Source organism: Pangasianodon hypophthalmus, chromosome 16, assembly GCF_027358585.1.
Source record: "Pangasianodon hypophthalmus isolate fPanHyp1 chromosome 16, fPanHyp1.pri, whole genome shotgun sequence".
NCBI lineage: Eukaryota > Metazoa > Chordata > Actinopteri > Siluriformes > Pangasiidae > Pangasianodon > Pangasianodon hypophthalmus.
The window spans coordinates 24,037,554-24,046,066 of record NC_069725.1 but is presented as its reverse complement, the minus strand read 5'-3'; positions in this window follow the sequence as shown (position 1 = coordinate 24,046,066).

The following is an 8,513-nucleotide window of genomic DNA, read 5'->3' as shown; positions in this document are numbered from 1 at the left end:
TGTTTATAGACACATATCCGTGGTGTGTTTAAAGATTCTGGTGCTAATGTGTTGCTGTATTTTTAGAAACAGAGAAAGGAAGGAGAAGGGAAGAAAGAAGGAATGAAGGAAGGAGTAGTATAAGAGGAATAAAACACTTGGAGATGTGCTGCTTTAGTAAAATAATCAGCTTCAGGATGGTAACAGAAACATGTAAAAGAAACATGAATGTGATCTGCTGAAACTTTATGCAGAATCGATTTCAGGTCTAACTTTATTTCTTTGTTTTTGCCTTTGTGTGCTTGGCTCATTCAGCCACTGTGTGTGTGTGTGTGTGTGTGTGTATGTGTGTGTGTGTGTGTGTGTGTGTGTCATTGTGTGCATGTGTGTGGGTCTCACAGTGATAAGATAGTTTAGTCAAGAGAAGTTTGACTGACTGTCACCCTGTTACAAAAGAGGAAAATCTGTGTGTGTAGGTGTGTGTGTGTATGTGTGTACATGAGAGAGAGAGAGCAAAATATGGAGTGAGAGAGAGAGAGATTGAGAGAGAGAGTGAGAGAGAGATTGAGAGAGAGCAAGAGAGATGGAGTAAGAGGTCGCTGCATTTACCCACAATCCTTGTGCAGGCCTTTAAATGTTAACTGATGCAAATCATCTCAGCTCTGCTATCACTCTGAAATCTCTCATTTATTCCAGCTCCATTTAAATTCCTGTATTATTATTAAACCTCTGTCTCTATCTGTCTGCCTCCCTCTCTCTCTCTCTCTCTCCCTCTCTCCCTCTTTCTCTGTCTCTCTCTCTTCCCAGGAGCTCAGAGGGGATAATGGATGTTCAGAAGGCTGTCCCTCAGGGACGCTGTACACTCGCTCTGTCCTCACAGCAGCCTGTACACTGTCCTTTCTCTCTCACACACACTGATCTTACACCTACAGAGTGAGAATCAGAGAGATATATAAAAAAGAAGTATAAGAAAGAAAGAAAGAAAGAAATGGAGAAAGAAAGCATGAAAAGAAGAAAAGAGTGTGAAAAATGAGATGAATGAGATGAATGAGATGAATGTGATGAGTGTGATGATTGTGATGAATGAGATGAGTGTGATGAGTGTGATGAATGTGATGAGTGTGATGAATGTGATGAGTGTGATGAATGTGATGAGTGTGATGAGTGTGATGATTGAGATGAGTGTGATGATTGAGATGAGTGAGATGAGTGTGATGAGTGTGATGAATGAGATGAGTGTGATGAATGTGATGAGTGTGATGAGTGTGATGATTGAGATGAGTGTGATGATTGAGATGAATGAGATGAGTGTGATGATTGAGATGAATGTGATGAGTGTGATGAATGAGATGAGTGAGATGAGTGTGATGAATGTGATGAGTGTGATGATTGAGATGAGTGTGATGAATGTGATGAGTGTGATGAGTGTGATGACTGTGATGAGTGTGATGAATGAGATGAGTGTGATGAGTGTGATGAATGTGATGAGTGTGATGAATGTGATGAGTGTGATGACTGTGATGAGTGTGATGAGTGAGATGACTGTGATGAGTGTGATGAATGAGATGAGTGTGATGAGTGTGATGACTGTGATGAGTATGATGATTGAGATGAATGTGATGAGTGTGATGAATGTGATGAGTGTGATGAGTGAGATGAATGATGAGTGTGATGATTGTGATGATTGAGATGAGTGTGATGAATGTGATGAGTGTGATGATTGTGATGAGTATGATGAGTGTGATGACTGTGATGAGTGTGATGATTGAGATGAGTGTGATGAGTGTGATGAATGTGATGAGTGTGATGATTGAGATGAGTGTGATGAGTGTGATGAATGTGATGAGTGTGATGAATGTGATGAATGTGATGAGTGTGATGAGTGAGATGATTGAGATGAGTGTGATGAGTGTGATGAATGTGATGAGTGTGATGATTGAGATGAGTGTGATGAGTGTGATGAATGTGATGAGTGTGATGAATGTGATGAGTGTGATGAGTGTGATGAATGTGATGAGTGTGATGATTGAGATGAGTGTGATGAGTGTGATGAATGTGATGAGTGTGATGAGTGTGATGATTGTGATGATTGAGATGAGTGTGATGATTGAGATGAGTGTGATGAGTGTGATGAATGAGATGAGTGTGATGATTGAGATGAATGAGATGAGTGTGATGATTGAGATGAATGTGATGAGTGTGATGAGTGAGATGAGTGTGATGAATGTGATGAGTGTGATGATTGAGATGAGTGTGATGAATGTGATGAGTGTGATGATTGAGATGAGTGTGATGATTGAGATGAGTGAGATGAGTATGATGAGTGTGATGACTGTGATGATTGAGATGAATGAGATGAGTGTGATGATTGAGATGAATGTGATGAGTGTGATGAATGAGATGAGTGAGATGAGTGTGATGAATGTGATGAGTATGATGATTGAGATGAGTGTGATGAATGTGATGAGTGTGATGAGTGAGATGACTGTGATGAGTGTGATGAATGAGATGAGTGTGATGAGTGTGATGAGTGAGATGAGTGTGATGACTGTGATGAGTGTGATGAGTGTGATGACTGTGATGAGTGTGATGAATGTGATGAGTGTGATGAGTATGATGATTGAGATGAATGTGATGAGTGTGATGAATGTGATGAGTGTGATGAGTGAGATGAATGATGAGTGTGATGATTGAGATGAGTGTGATGAATGTGATGAATGTGATGAGTGTGATGATTGTGATGAGTATGATGAGTGTGATGACTGTGATGAATGTGATGAGTGTGATGAGTGAGATGAGTGAGATGATTGAGATGAGTGTGATGATTGAGATGAGTGTGATGAGTGTGATGAATGTGATGAGTGTGATGATTGAGATGAGTGTGATGAGTGTGATGAATGTGATGAGTGTGATGAATGTGATGAGTGTGATGAGTGTGATGAATGTGATGAGTGTGATGATTGAGATGAGTGTGATGAGTGTGATGAATGTGATGAGTGTGATGAGTGTGATGATTGAGATGAGTGTGATGATTGAGATGAGTGTGATGAGTGTGATGAATGAGATGACTGTGATGATTGAGATGAATGTGATGAGTGTGATGAGTGAGATGAGTGAGATGAGTGTGATGAATGTGATGAGTGTGATGATTGAGATGAGTGTGATGAATGTGATGAGTGTGATGAGTGTGATGATTGAGATGAGTGTGATGATTGAGATGAGTGTGATGATTGAGATGAATGAGATGAGTGTGATGATTGAGATGAATGTGATGAGTGTGATGAGTGAGATGAGTGAGATGAGTGTGATGAATGTGATGAGTGTGATGATTGAGATGAGTGTGATGAATGTGATGAGTGTGATGAGTGTGATGAGTGTGATGATTGAGATGAGTGTGATGATTGAGATGAGTGTGATGAGTGTGATGAATGAGATGACTGTGATGAGTGTGATGAATGAGATGAGTGTGATGAGTATGATGATTGAGATGAATGTGATGAGTGTGATGAATGTGATGAGTGTGATGAATGATGAGTGTGATGATTGTGATGATTGAGATGAGTGTGATGATTGTGATGAGTATGATGAGTGTGATGACTGTGATGAATGTGATGAGTGTGATGAGTGAGATGAGTGTGATGAGTGTGATGAATGTGATGAGTATGACGAGTGTGATGAGTGTGATGAATGTGATGACTGTGATGAATGAGATGATTGAGATGAGTGTGATGAGTGTGATGAATGTGATGACTGTGATGAATGTGATGATTGAGATGAGTATGATGAGTGTGATGATTGAGATGAGTGTGATGAGTGTGATGAATGTGATGATTGAGATGACTGTGATGAGTGAGATGAATGTGATGATCGAGATGAGTGTGATGAGTGTGATGAATGTGATGATCGAGATGAGTGTGATGAGTGAGATGAGTGTGATGAGTGTGATGAGTATGATGACTGTGATGAATGAGATGAATGAGATGAGTGTGATGAGTGTTACTCACCACTGAAACAGCGACAGATGTTGGGATGAGTGTGTTTATTTTCTAACAGATGTGCAGGTAGTAGACAAAGCCCTGAGCAAACCGACTCAATCAGCCAACCAAGAAGTGTGTGTGTGTGTAATAAAGGTTAAAAAGGACATCTGTTGTTAGGACACACACACACACACACTGTCCCTGTGGTGTGTGAGTGTAACAGGTGCCGACTGTGTGCCGTGCAGGAATATTTTGGAATATCAATGGCGCTGTTAATATGCACGTGTCATATGGCTTTAATTAGTATTCTATCAGGCCAATAAGGTGTGAAAGGTCCAGCTGTCTCCACGGCAACTCTCAGTGGGGGGGCGGAGTTAAGGAATATAGCAGGTGGTCACAAGTCCCGCCCATACGTTACTCAACTTCAGGTATTAACCTCAAGTCATTAGTGACATTTATAAACTATTCATTTCATTATTTAACCACATCGCTGCTGAATCGTGGATTGTGATTGGTCAGAAGGTGTTGATTAATTTTCTATAACAGCAGCTCTGACAATAGTGCAGCTGTGTGTGTGTGTGTGTGTGTGTGTGTGTGTGTGTTAGTATTATCGCTTAACTAAAAATCAGCAAAATGTGTTAGCTACTGAAGCTGCAAGGGCGCAATTATTTTTGCATTACTAAAGTGGATTTTATAGAGTGTGTGTGTGTGTGTGTGTGTGTGCCCTTTCTCTTTTCTCAGACAGCAGAGGTCAGTCTACTTGACCTCTCGCAACTGATGCACTCACTGAGCCCTACTTTATCTACACACACACACACACACACACACACACACACACGCACACGAGGAAGAAAACACACAGCTCAAATTATCCAATCAGTATTCATCACCATACATCCCTCACACACACATTTAGTCTCTTTCTCCAACGCTCCTCTTTACATCATACCCACTCAAGTACGTGAGCAGAACTGCAGTGTTTTATTTACGATGTGGATATTTACGACTGATTGAAAACACCTCCGTATTCATACTGCCCAGCCCTACTTCAGGGTTCTTCAAGCGTCCCTCTGGGGAACCCTTAAAGGTTCTACTACAGAGTGTTTCCTTATCAGAGAGGGTTATTAGTAGGCTAATTCTCCAAGGAACCCTTAAAGAACCTTTGAAGACCCTTTTTTTCCACCAGAATAACTAAATGTTCTATGGTCTAGGTATTGAGAAAAAATATTGAGCAATAATTTGGAGTTTGTATCTCACACTTACCCAGTTCTTCAAGGGTTCTTCAACAGTTCTTTAAGGACTGATTCCAACTGAACCTTTAAAGAACTTCAGTGCAGCCGAGCTCCTGATTATCACAGAGGAATTATGATCACTTCTAGCTTTAGCTAAGAAACAGAACCCTTTTTTAGTGTAAGTGCTAAAACAATCATCCACGCCAGTGGGAAATGAGTGGCCTGGTTTTCCTCTCCGAAGATGCAAAAGTCAAGACACTTCATGTGACACGTTCCACCTTGGAACCACTGTTTCCAAAAAAAAAATCACGTTCATATTTATGCGCTTGTTCTAATATGTTATTGTCTCTATAGTAACAGTTCATTCACAGGGACTTGTACGGAGGACGCTCCACATGAACGGACCCCACCCAGAGAGCAGGGCAAATCTTGCTCTTAACTCTTTATTTATTTAACATTTATGGAAGGAGTCTCCAGTGTCAGTGCTTTGTAACAGTCAGAGGTAAAGCTGTAACATTTTCAGGACAGAGGAGTTTACGCTTTACGGTTTCTGGGAAACATGACAGAAAAAGAGAGGCTGGTGAAGGAACAAGTGTTTATAGTAGCTGCTAAGTGATGAGTGTAACGCAGCCAGTGGCCTCTGGGGCAAATCCACGGTTGCTATGCAACGCCCTTGTGCAGGTAATCAGCATAAACGCCTTGCACCTGGCCACGCCTCTTTATAAACCCTCTGAAAGCCTCACAGATCTGTGTCTGTAACACAGCAGCACCACACCACTCTGATCTCTGATCTCTGAGTTAAAGAAAGAAAAGGAGTTGAGAATGAAAGAGAAAACAAATTAAGAGAAAGAAAGAGAAAATAGATTAAGGGAAAGAAAGAAAATGAGATGAGAATGAAAGAGAAAACACATTAAGAGAAAGAAAGAAAAGGAGGTGAGAAAGAAAGAGAAAATAGATTAAGGGAAAGAAAGAAAGAACCTTTTCTTGAGAATGAAAGAGAAAACAGATTAAGTGAAAAAATGAATGTAAAACTAAAGAGAAGGATGGAAAGAGCAGATCTGATTTTGGGATAAAGATCGGAGAGATGAACTAATCCTTTAAGTTAAGAGTGATTAGTTTGCCTATCATTGAGAGGGCTATATTGTGTTATTATTTGTCACCTCACTGCACTACTCTTTGTGTTGAACTTAATGTAGTGAAGCTCCCACAATTCTGACTCTTCATTGTCTTACACAAGCGCCACTACCCTCAGCCACCCTCACGTGCACTGCTCCTGTAATCAGCTCAATAAAACCTCCTGTTTCTCGCCTGGCTCTCAGTGAAAGCGATCGGTTTTTATTTTGAGCTGTTTAGCAGCCAGTGAGCACTTCCTCTTCCACCTCCCACACCTGCACATGCTTCCCTTATCAATATATCCATATATCAGGGATAAACAGGCCCTAAACTGTGCCGTAACTATAAATGGATAAAATGTACTATCTTATTGTTTGATAAATGAAACATGATAATTGTCAAATTGCTGTTGTATAAGAGGAACAAACCACTTTGAGATGCTTTTATAGGAAAATAATCCACTTTAGAGTGGTTACAGTAACGCTGCTTCATCTCACCACCCCGTCACTGATGATTTACCTATAACAGCATGACACGGAGTGTTTTATTCCTTCTACATTATACAGAAGTTCCTAGAAGTTCTAGTAGTGGTAGCATTTTAGTTCTAGATAGACAGCTTATAATAAAATAATGATTTCTGGTTCATGATACAAGAGACCAAATCATATGGTCTAATTATATTCACTATATTCGCATCCTCATATCGGGAATCGTGATTAGCACACCTTTTCCAAGCGCAGTGAAGATCATCCTCAGGAACCCATCATGGATTAGCTGCCTTCTGACCAAATCCAGGCGACTCCTCTCCCTCTCCCTCACCATGGACTGATTGAACCTCACTGCTGTTATTAATTAATTGTCATGCAAGGTAATGAGGTCTGGAATGAGAAAATTCCAGGCTACGCTCGTGACGGAGTGCAAAATATGTGCTCTGGGTACAAATGTGACGGGGAGAGAGAGACAGAGAGAGAAAGAGAGATGGAGGAGAGCTGCAGTGGTCTGGAAGGGTGAACTGGATTAGTTGTGAGTATTCTCTTGAACCTGGAGCCAATTTGCTCGCAGAGGAGACATGATATATCAACGTCTGGAGCTTCTTTCACGAACCATGTGGAGAGAGTATGAGAAAAGAGTGAGAGAAAGAAGAAGAGAAAAAAGAGAGTGAGAGAGAGAGAGAGAGAAAGCAGGAGGTCAGTGTAAGGTCAGCTCTCTCTTCACATATGTCAGTTATGAATAACACACACACACACACACACACACGTGCACACACACTGTGTCCTTTATTATAAATACATTAAGAGAGAGAGAAGCAGTGTCCATTAAATAAATAAAACACTCCGTGTCATGCTGTGTTAGGAAAATAATCCAAGACAGGGTGGTGTGGTGAAGTCGAGTTATTTTCCTATACAGCAAAGCGTTTTATTTCTCTTATACCACAGCAATTAGCCAACAATTATGATATCTTATTTATTAAAAACGTTCACGTCATAGTCATACTTTTTATCTGTTTATGTTTACATTTAATGTTGTTGAACGTCCACAAAACGAGTTAGTTCCTGTTCTCACTTACGTTATAGCAGCTATAAACAGTCGTTCCCTCACCAGCCTCTCTTTTTTTTGTCATGTTACCAAGAAACCGCAAAGAAGCGTAAACTCCTCTGTCCTGAAGACGTTTTAAAAACTTCGTTACAGCTTTACCTCTGACTGTTACGAAGCGCTGACACTGGAGACTCCTTCCATAAATATACAGAAAACTCCACCATATTTCTGTGGAGCGTTTGCTGTACACGTCCCTGTGAATGAGCTGTTACTATAGAAACTATAACGTATCAGAACGAGCGTGTTAATATAAACCTGTAATTTTGCCTTGACGTCGGAATTACAGTCTGAGCTGCTATCACAGAAAATTAATCAACGCCTCCTGACCAATCAGATTAGACATGGAGGCAGGAAGTGTAGTAGAATTAGAAGACTCCGGGACAATGTCAATAGAAACAGCGTATCAAAGAAAAAAAGAGAGCGTGTAAGGAAAGCCGTTGTTCGTATAAACCCGGGGTTTCTCTCACCTCCTGCTGCGATAATTACATTTCTGAGAAGACAATCTGTCGAGTGCCACAGAGGATTAGCCAAGAAAAACCCTGTGCTGAGTTTAGAGAGAGAGAGAGAGAGTGTTAAATGTTTATTTAGCTTTTATTAATCCTGAATTTAATCGAGA